The sequence below is a fragment of the Oncorhynchus mykiss genome, chromosome 11 (assembly GCF_013265735.2).
Source record: "Oncorhynchus mykiss isolate Arlee chromosome 11, USDA_OmykA_1.1, whole genome shotgun sequence".
Lineage (NCBI taxonomy): Eukaryota > Metazoa > Chordata > Actinopteri > Salmoniformes > Salmonidae > Oncorhynchus > Oncorhynchus mykiss.
The window spans coordinates 39564753-39580326 of record NC_048575.1 but is presented as its reverse complement, the minus strand read 5'-3'; the positions used below and the strand labels follow the sequence as shown (position 1 = coordinate 39580326).

The 15574-nt window shown below is 41.0% G+C and overlaps 1 protein-coding gene across 2 annotated transcripts in view; it reads left to right on the top strand.

Annotated features, from left to right (window-relative positions):
- Nucleotides 1–734: 734 nt before the first annotated feature.
- LOC110535686 (SH2B adapter protein 3) overlaps nucleotides 735–15574 on the top strand; it is a 57913-nt gene continuing 43073 nt past the window's right edge. Inside the window, exon 1 of one of the 2 annotated variants that reach the window (XM_021620856.2) lies at nucleotides 735–1042. The gene's annotated coding sequence lies outside the window, so the exon portion shown is untranslated. The remainder of the gene's footprint in view (nucleotides 1043–15574) is intronic. The other variant, XM_021620855.2, reaches the window with a different exon arrangement.

Here is a 15574-nt window from a genome sequence, read left to right as displayed (position 1 = left end):
TGTTCTTGTCTTAGGTCTCTCTTTATGTAGTGTTGTCTTTCTTGTCGTGATGTGTGTTTTGTTCTCTATTTTATTAAAAAGTATATTTTTAATCCCAGCCCCCGTCCCCGCAGGAGGCCTTTTGCCTTTTGGTAGGCCGTCATTGTAAATAAGAATTTGTTCTTAACTGACTTGCCTAGTCAAATAAAATAAAATAACATTTGGCCCATGTGACAATGTTTTTAAAAAATTTGATTTGAGGGGAGGGGGGGGGCTCTGAAATGGCCCCAGATTATCCGGCCCTGGATTTTTCCATGGGCTTGACACAGATATAATTTTCGTTCTCTATTGAGTTTTCAGTGGAGGCTGGTGGTAGTAGCTATAGGAAGGCGGGATCATTGTATTGGCTGGAATGGAATAAATTGAACGTTATCAAACACATCAAACATATGGATTTGTTTGACAATATTTTTGAATCCTTTCCATTTATTCCATTTCAGCCACCAGCCTCCTCTGAGTTAGATACTGATTATGCAATAGTAAATAAAATAACTATTTCACCAGCAATTATTTCACCAACAATTTATAAGAATGGCTGAAATGTCATTAATGAATCGTTAAGAATTCACAATTAATTTCACTGCCGTTTGTACTTTTTCTTTCTTTTTTCTTTTTTTTCTGTCTGATATCAGCTGATGTACGAAGGGCTATATAAATACATTTGATTTGATTTTGATTTGATTTAGGTCCGTACCTTTATTTTGAAGGTGTTGCTGGAACGTCACCCGGAACTGATCACCACGATATTGCTAATGTTGCTGGTGTCACATCAGTCAATTTCCTTCCTGAAAGTTTGTATGTAGCCTGTTGCACGCATTCAAAATGAGAGAGAAAGCAACGGGCTTTTGGGCATGCAGGTACATTTTAAATACATATTTATTATTATTTACCGAGGTTGGTTTTAGTTATTATAAATGTTTCTCAACGCATATGGGTTATGCTACGTCACATTTTTGGTACGTCGTCGTGCTACGTGTGCTCATCCAACAAAATAACAGAGAACGTAAGTATGTTGTCAAGAGCCGTGTCAAATTTGGTCTTGTTTCTGTAGTGCTCAAAACATAAATCGTTAGAATAAGTGTCATAAAGAATATGGTGGCTTGCTTGTAGTTAGTTGTTCCGAAAGTATTTTCGGGAAAGGTTGATAACGAACTCCAAATGTGTTTTACTGTTGATAGCTATCTAGTGTACTTTTCTGGATGACATTTAAAGAGCTGTCCTCTCCATCACTGAGGCGAGGACTTGTTGCCACTACTTTGGGTAGTTTCTTGCAAAGCATTTTGATAGCTAACTAGCATACTTGTTCTCAGAAAGACTACCACGTTAGACCACGAACTGGATTTATTTATTTAGTTAGTAAAACAGCCAACCTTGCTGAATGGTGATGTAATACTGTTTTTACTGAAACACAATACCAGAAACATTACACCAGGGCACGTTCAGTGCAGTTCTGTAACGTTATAGTTATGTAGAACTCACATCCCTCTGACATGTTCAATAAGGAATCATGTCGATTTGTAACATTTGCCTAATGAACATGTCGTTTGGGTAAATGGAAATGGTGCTGTCTGAACTCCAGGGTCGCATTCAGAAGGGTGAAATGTAGTGAACTATGCAGATAGACATGGCATTTAAAAAAACTCAGCTGGCACAATTCTTACTTGTCAGGCATACATTTGCTTGCTAGAAATGCATTTTCTTCTACATTATGTTTATCTGAACGCTCTACAAAATGTTGCCCTGTTGAACAAAATTTTGCAACGGTGAAACCTACTGAAGATAACCAAGCAGCACAAAATAGCCTACACCCATCCTCCGGTTGCTCAGAGGGTGGTTGTATACTGTGCTACTGCACAAGCCTGTCAATTTCTTAAAATAGGTCACTTGCTGCTTGGGGTCACATACAAAGATCAGTGACACACAAAGATCACACTTGGTATCTGATCCAAACTTAATATCCCTTGGGTTGGCTTGGACTGGCTAATCAGCGTCCTCCCAAAAACTATGGGTGGGCTAAGGCTGGATTTTCTCTCCACTAGAAGTAGACTACTCCGTAGAGGCTCCACAGCCTCTGTGAATTCACCACACACTGCGCAGAGGGCTCCTCTGCTTTGATGAAATGCAGAATTTCTAGGCCTAATTATGCAAGCAACAGTGATATTTCACTAAGGAGAACGCTTGGTGGAGTGCAACCCATTTTTTTTTTTTTGTCACATACACTGGATAAGTACAGTGGAATATGTTGTTTTACAGGGTCAGCCATAGAAGTACGGTGCCCCTTGAGCAAATGGGGGTTAAATGCTTGCTCATTGACAGGTTTTTCACCTTTGTTGGCTCGGGAATTCGAAACCACGTTTCGGGATACTAGCCCAACACCACTAGGCTATCAATGGTTGCATGCCACATCATCGACTGACACATTTCTATAACATTATGCAGTTAGTTGGTACTTAAAATACCTATTTAGGTGTTGTAAGATCTGTCTGGCGTCAGCAACGTTTAAGCATAGGAACCCCAGTCTTAGCTAGAAAACTCAAGTTGGCAAATGCTACACTTTGGATTACATTTGGTCTTCTGATTGGTTGAAGGTGAACTGACATGACATGAACGCGACATTAAACTAACTGACTATTTTTGTAAAAAATCTGAGCGATAATCAGTTTGGATACCAGGCTATACCAGACCCACCAAACATGAGCAAATATACAGTGCATTTGGAAAGTATTTAGACCCCTTGACTTTTTCCACATTTTGTTACGTTACAGCCTTATTCTAAAATGCATTAAATTGTTTTTTACCTCCTCCATCTACCCACAATACCCCATTAACGACAAAGCAAAAACCGTTTTTTTGAAATTTTAGCAACAAAAAAAGATAACATTTACATAAATATTCAGACACTACTCAATACTTTGTTGAAGCACCTTTTAAGCTGCTGCTACTCTCTGTTTATTATCTATGCAGAGTCACTTTAACTCTACCTATATGTACATATTACCTCGACTAATCGGTGCCCCTGCACATTGACTCTGTATCGGTACCCTCTGTATATAACCTTGCTATTGTTCTTTTACTGCTGCTTTTACATTTTTTGTTCCTTTTGTTTCTTATTTATTACTTACTATTTTTTTACTTCACACTTATTTTTCTTAGAACTGCATTGTTGGTTAATTAAGGGCGTGTAAGTAAGCATTTCACTATAAGGTCTACAGTACACCTGTTGTAAACTGGTCATCTCTGTATACCTGTCGCAAGACCCACTGGTTGATGCTTATTTATAAAACCCTCTTAGTCTCACTCCCCCTATCTGAGAGATCTACTGCAGCCCTCATCCTCCACATACAACACTGTTCTGCCAGTCACACTCTGTTAAAGGTTCCCAAAGCACACACATCCCTGGGTCGCTCCTCTTTTCAGTTCGCTGCAGCTAGCGGCTGGATGGAGCTGCAACAAACAACTGGACAGTTTTATCTTAATCTCTTTATTCAAAGACTCAATCACGGACTCTCTTACTGACAGTTGTGGCTGCTTTGTGTGATGTATTGTTGTCTCTACCTTGTTGCCGGTTGTGCTGTTGTCTGTGCCCAGTAATGTTTGTACCATGTTTTATAGGTGCTACCATGTTGCGTTTCTACCATGTTGTCATGTTGTTTCTACCATGCTGTGTTTTCATGTGTTGCTGACATGCTGTGTTGTCTTAGGTCTCTTTTTATGTAGTGTTGTCTCTCTTGTCGTGATGTGTGTTTTGTCCTAATATAAATTGTCCCGATCCCCGCAGGAGGCCTTCTGACTTGCCTAGTTAAATAACATAACATTTGGCTCATGTGACAAATAAAAAATGTGATTTGATTTGAAGAGGTGGGCCTCTAAAAGTAAAGATCAGTGGTCACACCCCTCCACACTTGGTATCTAATCTGAATATCCCTTGGGTTGGCTTGGACTGGCAAATCAGTGTTCTCTCAAAAACTATGGATGGGCTAAGGCTGGATTTGCACTCAACTAAAAGTAGACTACTCTGTATAGGCTCCACAACCTCTTTGTGAATTCACCACACTGCACAGAGGGCTCCACATGGAGATTTCAATGCATGGCAGAATTTGTAGGCCTTATTATGCAATCAACAGTGATGTTACACTAAGGAGAACTCTTAGTTTCACCTCAAAGAAAAGTGGAAAGTGTTGTTTTACAGGGTCAGCCATAAAGTACGGTGCCCCTTGAGCAAATGGGGGTTAAATGCCTTGCTCATCGACAGGTTTTTCACCTCTGTCGGCTCAGGAATTCGAAACGGGGAACTTTCGGGTTACTGGCCCAACACCACTAGGCTACCAATGTTTGCATGCCACATCATCGACTGACACATTTCTATAACATATTATGCAGTTAGCTGATACTTAAAATACCTATTTAGGTGTTGTAAGATCTGTCTGGCATCAGCAACATTTAAGCATAGGAACCCCGATCTTAGCTAGAAAACTCAAGGTGTCAAATGCTACCCTTTGGATTACATTTGGTCATCTGATTGGTTGAAGGTGAACTGACATGACGTGAATGCTGCATTAGGCTAAGTGACAATTTTCTTTCTGAATTCTATGTTAGCGCAACTCCTAATTTGATCTTGCTAGTTATCTAAGTAAGTGGCTGAATTAATAAGTTGGACAGGGCATCATATTAATATGGTGTACAGGGCATCGTATTGGGTTAGCTTTCTGCAGTGTTTGAGAAGTCAATGTCCTTTGGATGAGTTCTGTACAGCTGCCACTGCTATCTTGATTTCCTTGTGTTTTTTTTCTTCCGTGTCTGCTCCTCCCCTCCCCCTCTTCTCCAAGCAGAGCAGTATTTGTATCTATTAGGCCTATAGGCTACTCATCTGAAAGCTCACACATTTCACTGTAGCCTAACCAATAACCTAAAGGTCAACATATTTCTTCTATGGAAATGTTGCTTAACTTGTAGCCTAGGCCGGGCTGCTTCATGTTTAATTATAGAATATCTGTAGGCCTACTTGAAGCACAATTTCTGCCTACCTTTTAGGCTTGTTGAGCAATTACAAAAAGCAATATCATCATATCCTATTTTTAGGTCAAGTTGATATTTTCTAAATAGCAACTGACATTGGCTTTATTCATTTTTGCGTAAACTGTGAGCAAACTGAAGAAATGCAGAACTGACAAACGTTTCATACAAAATAACAAGAAAACAATTAACATAATGCAAACATAATACAAACACTTAAATATATACTAGGCTACATAGCATTTATTCTCTTGATGGGAAATCTGTATTTAAAAAAACCCCTGATTACAATAGATTTGAGCTACAGTGAACTCTTTTTAGCTTATTTTCTGTAATAATTTTCAGCACGGGACAGCTCCTGTAATGACAGTTAAGTTCCACTTTGTAACAAGTACACTGTGTGGTGTTTTGGGAAATGGGTGTGACATCGTCAGACATTGACTGTTAACGATGCATCGTAAAAATAATGTGTAAGGGCCTCCCGGGTGGCGCAGTGGTCTAGGGGCTTTTTTGTGCTTATTTCTGGGATCATTTTATTATGAAACATGGGACCAACACTTTACATGTTGCGTTTTATATTTTCGTTAAGTATTCACACCCGAGTCAATACATGTTCGAATAACCTTTTGGCAGCAATCACAGCTACACTATATATACAAAAGTAGGTGGACACCCCTTCAAATTTGTGGATTTGGCTATTTCAGCCACACCTGTTGTTGGCAGGTGTATAAATTTGAGCACACAACCATGCAATCTCCATAGACAAACATTGGCAGTAGAATGGAAGTCACAGCTCTTCTTACTGAAGAGCTGTGACTTTAAACGTGGCACCACCATAGGATACCACCTTTCCAACAAGTCAGTTCGTCAAATTTCGTCCCTGCGAGAGCTTCCCCGGTCAACTGTAAGTGCTGTTATTGTGAAGTGGAAACGACTAGGTGCAACAACGGCCGCGAAGTGGTAGGCCACACAAGCTCAGCACTCGGCGGTCCTGTTCTGTAAAGCGTGTAGCGCGTAAAAATCATCTGTCCTTGGTTGCAACACTCAATACCGAGTTCCAAACTGCCTCTGGAAGCAATGTAAGCACAATAACTGTTTGCTTCATGAAATAGCCCGGCAGCTGCACACAAGCCTTATATCACCATGCGTAATGCCAAGCATCAGCTGGAGTGATGTAAAGCTCGCTGCCATTGGACTCTGGAGCAGTGGAAATGCATTCTCTGGAGTGATGACGCGCCCTTCACCAATTGGCAGTCCAATGGACTCATTTGGGTTTGGCGGATGCCAGGGGAACGCTACCTGCCTGAATGCATAGTGCCAACTTTAAAGTTTGGTGGAGGAGGAATAATGGCCTGGGGCTGTTTTTCATGGTTTGGGCTTGGACCCTTAATTTCAGAGAGGGGAAATCTTAACGCTACAGCAAACAAAGACATTCTAGACAATTCTGTGCTGGGAAGGTCCTTTCCTGTTTCCTCATGACAATGCCCATGTGCACAAATAGAAATGGTTTGTTGAGATCTGTATGGAAGAACTTGACTGAGCACTGACCCCAACCCTATCAAACACCTTTGGGATGAATTGGACCGCCGACTGTGAGCCAGGCCTAATCGCCCAACAACAGTGCCCAACCTCAATAATGCTCTTGTGGCTGAATGGAAGCAAGTCCCCCACAGCAATGTTTCAAAATCTAGTGAAAAGCCTTTCCAGCAGAGTGGAGGTTGTTATAGCAGCAAAGGGGGAACCAATTCCATATGAATTTCTCATGATTTTGGAATTGATGTTCGACAAGCAGGTGTCCACATACTTTTGTTCATGTAGTGTATGTTTCTTTTTGCGTAAGTCTAAGATTGCACTCCTGGATTGTGTACTGTTTGCCAATTATTCTTTAACTTCTTCTAGCCTTGTCAAATTGGATGTTGATCATTACTAGACAACCCTTTTCAAGTATTGCCATAGATTTCAAGCAGACTTTAAGTCAACTCCAAGCAACTCCAGTACAGATTTGGCATTGTGTTTTCGGGTTAATGTCCTGCTGAAAGGTAAACTAATCTTCAGTGTCTTGTGAAGCAAATTTTCCCTCTAGGATTTTGCCTGTGCTTAGCGCCATTCTGTTTATTTTTTATCCTGGGAAAACTCTCCTGTCCAAAACAATTACAAGCATACCTATAACATGATGCAGCAACCACTATGCTTGAAAATATGAGGAGTGGTACTCCGTAATGTGTTGTATTGAATATGCCCCAAATTAGCATTTTGTATCAGGACAAAAAGTGAATTGCTTTACTACATTTTTTTCCTTCATTACTTTAGTGCCTTGTTGCAAACAGGATGCATGTTTTGGAATATTTGTATTCTGTATGCTTCATTCACTCTGTCAATTAGGTTAGTATTGTTGAGTAACTACAATGTTGTTAATCCATCCTCAGTTTTCTCCTATCACAGCCATTAAACTCTGTATCTCTATCGTGAAATCCCTGAATGGTTTCCTTCCTCTCCGACAACTGATTTAGGAAGGACATCTGTACCCTTTGTAATGACTGGGTGTATTGATACACCATCTAAAGTGTCATTAATAACTTCAACATGCTCAAAGGGAGATTAAAAGTCTGCTTTGTCTATTTTTACCCATCTACCAATGGGTATCCTTCTTTGCGAGGTATTGGAAAATCTTGCTGGTCTTTGCTGTTGAACCTGTGTTTGAAATTCACTGCTCGACTGAGGGATCTTCTAGATAATTGTGTGTGTGGGATGCAGAGATGAGGCAGTCATTAAAAATAATGCAACATGTGACATAAGCACATTTTTACTCCTGAATTTATTTAGACTTGCCATAACAAAGGGGTTGAATACTTATTGACTCAGGACATTTCAGCTTTTCATTTGTAATTTGTCCTCTTTGACATTATGGGGTATTGTGTGTGTGTAGGCCAGTGACAAAACATCAGTTTAATCCACTATGAATTCTGTCTGTAACACAGCAAAATGTGGAAAAAGTTAGAGGGTGTGAATACTTTCTGAAGGCACTGAAGATATAGTATAGGCTACAAAATAAACATTCCAGCAAACAGGCTGACCACACCGCTCGCGTTGCAAAATAAATCTAGGAATCTATGTTATTCAATTATTGCACCCACACTGCTCGTGCGCGTCTGCGTTGCCAAGGGCTAAAATAGAAGTTATTCCTATTTCTGACGCAGATCGCTCTCCAAGTCCTGCCTCTCCCATCTCCTCATTGGTTTTTATAGAAGCAGGTACCCACGTGCCATCTCCTCATTGGTTATACCCACGTGGATGATTGAAAGATGAACTGTGTTGCCAGTCGGTGTATTAATACTATGAAAGTTTAGATGCCAATTACCATATAAGTTCAAAGATGAAAAAGCCTTGAAGGAGGAGCGATGACTAGAAATTATTAGGTTGACTGTTTTATGTGTGGATTAATTGTCGGAGTAGAGGACCTTGTGCATTTCAGGTAAGATAACAACTCAATGTTTATATCCCAGGACAAATTAGCTAGCAACAGCAAGCTAGCTAAATAGGACAAATTAGCTAGCAAGTGTAAGCTAACTAGCTAAATTGCCATAAATGTTTAATGCTTTTCGACCTGTCCCCAAATTAATGACATTGGTTCAGAGTTTGTTTTGATATTTTAACCTGCATGTTGTGATCGCATTTGGCGTAGGGGGACAAAATAAATGTATTCATGATGGTGCATGATGGTGCACGCGCGCTGCCGATTTGGTTTCCGTGGGACCCGCCCAATGATGAAGATGAAGCATAGGCTACTCACCGGTGATGGCCGATGTGCTTGTGCCAATATCTCAAGATAAGTTACTTTGAAAAACAGTGCTTACAATGTTTGTTTTTGATTAATCTTCTCTTTTCAGCAGTAGGCATTTGCATTCCCAATTGCGATTGTATTTTGAAATTTGTGAAAGGCAAACTGACAGCTGCAATCAACCATAAAAATATAAACCCTAGATGGCAGTCCCCATTCAATTCAGGTCTGGCAGCCATTGCCAGTGTACCCATGAGTTTAACAGTCCGTGTCAGGGTTAGAGGTTCCAAAATCCTTCTATGGATTATACAGTTGAAGTTGGAAGTTTACATACACCTTAGCCAAATATATTTAAACTCAGTTTTTCACAATTCCTGACAATTTAATCCTGATAAAAATTCCTTGTCTTAGGTCAGTTAGGGTCACCACTTTTTATTTTAAGAATGTGAAATGTCAGAATAATAGTAGAGGGCATGATTTATTTCAGCTTTTATTTCTTTCATCACATTCCCAGTGGGTTAGAAGTTTACATACACTCAATTACTATTTGGTAGCATTGCCTTCAAATTGTTTAACTTGGGTCAAACGTTTCGGGTAGCCTTCCACAAGCTTCCCACAATAAGTTGTGTGAATTTTGGCCCATTCCTCCTGACAGAGCTGGTGTAACTGAGTCAGGTTTGTTGACCTTGCTCGCACACACTTTTTCAGTTCTGCCCACACATTTTCTATGGGATTGAGGTCAGGGATTTGTGATGGCCACTCCAATACCTTGACTTTGTTGTCCTGATGGCCAAACAGTTCTAGTTTTGTTTCGTCAGACCAGAGGACATTTCTCCAAAAAGTACGATCTTTGTCCCCATGTGCAGTTGCAAACTGTAGTCTGGCTTTTTTATGGTGGTTTTGGAGCAGTGGCTTCTTCCTTGCTGAGTGGCCTTTCAGGTTATGTGGATATAGGACTTGTTTTTACTGTGGATACAGATATTTTTGTACCTGTTTCCTCCAGCATCTTCACAAGGTCCTTAACTGTTGACCTGGGATTGATTTGCACTTTTCCCACCAAAGTACGTTCATCTCTAGGAGACCGAATGCATCTCCTTCCTGAGTGGTATGACGGCTGCGTGCTCCCATGGTATTTATACTTGCGTACTATTGTTTCTACAGAATAACCTTCAGGCGTTTGGAAATTGCTCCCAAGGATGAACCAGATTTTTTTTTCTGAGGTCTTGGCTGATTTCTTTTGATTTTCCTATGATGTCATGTGGAAAAATTACTTGTGTCATGCACAAAGTAATGTCCTAACCGACTTGCCAAAACTATAGTTTGTTAACCATAAATTTGTGGAGTGGTTGAAAAACGAGTTTTAATGACTCCAACCTAAGTGTATGTAAACTTCCGACTTCAACTGTATTCTATGGCCACAATGCATCAAGCTGTTCTATATTAGGTGCGAGTGCTTCCCGAATTGCGGCCTTCCCGACTTTAAGTGCTTGTTATAAAACTTAATCCACAGCCAGTTTTTGAGAAGCTATTGATCCTCTGTTGCTAAATTATGCTCTCTGGTGTAGTAATTTGAATTATGTTATTTATTTCTGTTTAGAAACGAGTAATATAATTTTGTGGGAAATATTTTTTTGGTCTAATTTTGCCCAAATTATTTTAATTTTCATTAGCCCCAAGACCCCTACTTCACGCTGCTATGGGTAAATCCATTTTAGTTCTATCACTTTTTTGATTTGAACAAAACCATCTGTACCTATATGCCCATTGTAGAAGTGCTCAGAAAGTGACTTTTTGGACCTGAATGCCAGAACATTCGCGGTCCTCAATGTTGACCCATTTTACGTACCCCACTGTACTATGAGACATCCATATAATCATCAATGGAAAAGATAAACGGTTGAGAGTTGATATCATTTAAAAGCTTATAAACAGGCTTGTCAAACTATTGTATAATTTTCCACGTAAAAAAAGTATGTAATTTGTCAATTAGTGCCTATTTTACATCATCTAAGGTTTTTGTGTTGTACCCGCCATCGGTTGAGACAACATGCTCATGTTTAATAAATGTAAAAAATGTCAAAATTCAAGATGGTTGGAGGGCCACACTTCGGATAATGTTTTCTTGAATGGAATATCTGTTTTTAAATTATACTGTCAATCCTCCATAGGAAACCTATGGAAATATAGATAATAGAATATACATGACAGTTTAACTTGACATTCAATGGTAGGTGGACCGGCAGTCATCTTTGTGGTAGTAATTAGAAGTAAAAATGTACATTTAAATATCAATGGTTATATCAAGATAATCCATCCACCTGACAGGTGTGGCATATCAAGAAGCTGATTAAACAACAGGATCATTACACAGGTAAACCTTGTGCTGGGGACAATAAAAGACCACTCTAAAATGTGCAGTTTTGTCATGAAACACAATGCCACAGATGTTAAGTTTTAAATGAGTGTGCAGTTGGTTGTTGACTGTTGGAATGTCCACCAGAGCTGTTGTCAGATAATTGAATGTTAATTCCTTATTTTGGAGAATTTGTCAGTACGTCTCACTGTTCTCACAACCGCAGACCAAGTGTTACCACGCCAGCCCAGGACCTCTACATCCGGCTTCTTCACCTGCGGGATCATCTGAGACCAGCCACCCTGACAGCTGATGAAACTCAACCAAATAATTTGCACAACCAAATAATTTCTGCACAAATTGTCAGAAACCGTCTCAGGGAAGCTAATATGGCTGCTTGTTGTCCTCACCAGGGTCTTGACCTGACTGCAGTTTGGCGTTGTATCCGATTTCAGTGGGCAATTGCTCACCTTCGATGGCCACTGGCACGCTGGAGAAATGTGCTCTTCAGGGATTAATCCCGGTTTCATCTGTACTGGGCAGATGGCAGACAGCTTTGTATGCCGTCGTGTGGGCCAGCGATTTGCTGATTTCAATTTTGTGAACAGAGTGCCCCGTAGTTGCGCTGTGGTTATGAGCAGGCATAAGCTATAGGCAACGAACAAATTGCATTCGATGGCAATTTGAATGCAGAGAGATACTGTGATGAGATCATGAGGCCCATTGTTGTGCCATTCATCCGCCTCCATCACCTCATGTTTCACAAAGATAATGCACGGCCCCTCTCACATGGATCTGTACACAATTCCTGGAAGCTGAAAATGTCCCAGTTCTTCCATGGTCTGCATACTCACCAGACATGTCACCCATTTAAGCATGTTTTAGATGCTCTACAGCGTGTTCCAGTTCCCGACAATATTCAACAACTTTGCACATCGATTGAAGAGGAGTGGGATAACATTCCACAGGCCACAATCAACAGCCAGATCAACTATATGCGAAGGAGATGTGTCACGCTGCATGAGACAAATGGTGGTCACACCAGATACTGACTGGTTTTCTTATCCACGCCCCTACTTTTTAAAAAGCTATCTGTGACCAACAGGTGCATATCTGTATTCCTTGTAATGTGAAATCCATAGATTAGGGCTTAATTTATTTATTTCAATTGACTGATTTCCTTATGAACTGTAACTTGGTAAAATCTTTGAAATTGTTGCATGTTGCGTTTTTATTTTGTTTGCGTTTATATTTCAGTGTAAATCCAGGAAATTGTTTGAGTTCCTTCTGTGCGTCTAAAGTATAGCTACATTGTGTTGGTCTGAGCTTGCATTGTTGTGTGTAAAGCATGTTGAAGGACTGGGGATTAAAACAAAGAGTAGACTTTATGGCTCCTCTGCCAAAGAGGAATCAACTATACTGGTAATGTACCCAGAAGCTACTAGAGAGGTAAAGAAATGCTCCAGTTGCCAATACAATATACTCCACTAGTAGCCTATACTATAGTTTACGACCACTTTAGATTGTTGCTTTGTATGGACAAAGTTGACACAGAGAACTGAACACAGCCTACATATCCCATCCCTTTCCCACATAGCCTACACCAATATGATGTCGTTGCTGTATGTGGACTTCAAGCTGGCTGGTGTGCACTTCAGCTTCCTCTCTGGCTCAGGGTATTGAACTGTATGGGAGCTGGCTCCCACAGTTTCCAGGCTAGTCTAGGGGTAGGGTTTCTGTTGGAGCTGGTTGCCAGGGCAGGGCAGGGTTTCCTGTTCCTGAGATTGCTGCCCAAGCAGTCTGGCCGCTAGAGTTATCTTTTGTCTCAGTGAGTCTGCCACCTGGGTTCGTTCCCTCCCTCCCTCAGAGACCCAGGCCATTTTGTGGCTTTTACATACTTCTCTGTGTGCCCAGCTTGTCAGTGTTTTCTTCTTTCCTGAAAACTCCTTGTGTGATAACGGGGGATTGACTACTTTAACAGTTACTTATGTAGCCAAAGAATAGAGGGAGGTTTCTCTTGCTAAAAACAGCCTTAGTAAAACAGTCAACTTTATCCCTGTGTCATGGTATGTTCAAGGTGAGTGTTTGTCATCTGCCCGGGATAAGCTCTTTACTGGGCCCACTGCAGCAGGCTTGAGGATGTAAACAAGTCAGTGAGGGCTCTTTTGTCTTCTCCATGCCCTAAAGTAACTGCCGTTCCCACCGGGGCTAACAAGAAACACTGTGTAGTGTGTGTGAGCACAGATATGACCTCAGATATCTAAATAGGTCCACGCTGCAAGAGGGCATCCACTAGGGCTGATAATATCACATGATGACACTGCTGTGTATGTGTAGGGTTGTCTCTGCTCTGCCTCTAGTAAAACATGATGGCACAGTGAGTATGGACTGTTGGTGACCCAGGCAGGAGGGTTTGGGTAGTGTCACTGGGCACACAGCTGAGCCCAAAGAGAATGTGGGGGACTGAGACCGCCTAGGCCAGGGCAAGGCAGGCACACTGGAGGAGAGGAAGTGTTTTTTGCAGTGCTGGAGGCTGCTGAGTCATGACTGAGCTGGCTACGCTGATAGAAACAGTGATCTAGGGGCCAGCGACAGGGGTGGGAGTGCCAGCGGGAGCATGCGTACAGGGGTTTTGGGTGGGGAGGAAGGGTAGTGGGGCATTGATGGTTAGTGACGCAATATATCTGGATGCTACCTATGCCTCTGACACACATTGAAGTGACGCCTCAGACTCCTATACATTATATAAAAAAACATGGTTTGTTAGTAAGCCAAAACAGAAAAAAGTGGGGCACTCAGTCAAATTTAGGTTAGAGATTTCAGTCCAAGAGACCGCACTGTTTTTTTCCCCCCCCTCCATGCATGGCTGGGCCACTCCCCCTGATTCTGTGGTTTCTGTGATCTGTTGAGAAAGGTTCGCCCCCACTTCCTCTAGTAGACCTTACTCTGCTGCGAAAGTATGTAACGAGGAAATTATTGTTTAATACACCATGAAAGTGCGTAACTCCAGCATTGGGTTGTGTTGCTTTTTGATGTTGGGAGCCATGTTGAAAAACAAACCCTAGGCAGAGATTGTCTTTTGAAAAAAATTCCGTTCTCAGAAGGGTCATTGAATGTCTCTATTTTGGTGAGATGGATGCATCAGTCCCATTGACCCATTACTTAAAGGAAGCGTCCAGTGATTTGTTTAATTTCCTTATTCCGGTTAAAATGTGTATGAGAGTAGAAAGCTGAGGTTTGATCACTGCACCCATTGGTAAGGCAACTGGTACGTTATCTCATTTGATTGAAAAAATGCCACAGCATGTGACCTTTCGGTTATTGAAGGCAGTTGGAGACTTTGACGTTAGACTTTTTTCCACAAAAGCAATGAATTCTGACTAAAACCGTAAGGTTTATACAATATCACAATTAAGCTCAGAATGTTGGCGTTTCATAGGCCTTGGTCTTCTGTCTCGAGGGAGAGGCCACAGATGACTGCCTAGTGTGTGTGTGTGTGTGTGTGTGTGTGTATTGGCAACAGTAGTCTACAACATGGGCTCTCGTCTTGAAAAAGGAGAAGCCTCAGTTGTTTGCAGCATCTATTGAGAAATGCTAAAGCCAACTTCCTCTATCTGCACTTCATTCACTGTCACATTACTGTATTGGCTCCATTCATGTGGCCTTCTTCCTCTGTAAAGCATATGAAACTGATTTGGACTTAATCTAATCAGGTTTTATTGTCCCGCCTTTTTAGTAACTCAGGTTTATATTTTTTATTGAACCTTTTATTTAACTAGGCAAGCCAGTTAAGAACAAATTCTTATTTAAAATGACGGCCTACACCGGCCAAACTCGGACGACGCTGGGCCAATTGTGCACCGCCCTATGATACTCCCAATCACAGCCGGTTGTGATACAGCCTGGAATCGAACCAGGGTGTCTGTAGTGACCCCTCTAACACTGAGATGCAGTGCCTTAGACCGCTGCGCCACTCGAGAGTTGAGGTGTAATGAAGTTGTTCCCAAGGATACTTGAGAGAGGATACTAACGTCTAAGGATACTTTTTCCTTATTATGCTTGCTGAAAGCAAGAACACTAGACATCTCACCCTCTTTTATTATTTGCATTTCAATGGTCATAGAAGTAAATAGACTTACTTTGCTACAACAATTACTTCAAGACTAGCAAGCACACACTTTAAACATTTTTTTTTTTAAGGATATATGCTTTAATAGTTTGACTGAGGCTACTATAATCATCCAGTAACTTTTTCCTCTGGTTGCTCTTCAGATTTATCAGAATCTTCTTTATGAAAGTGTGTGTGTGTGTGTGTGTGTGTGTTTTCCCAATGAATCAATGACATTTTTGGGTGCAGCAGATACTTAATCTGTAAATAAATTGAATTTGTT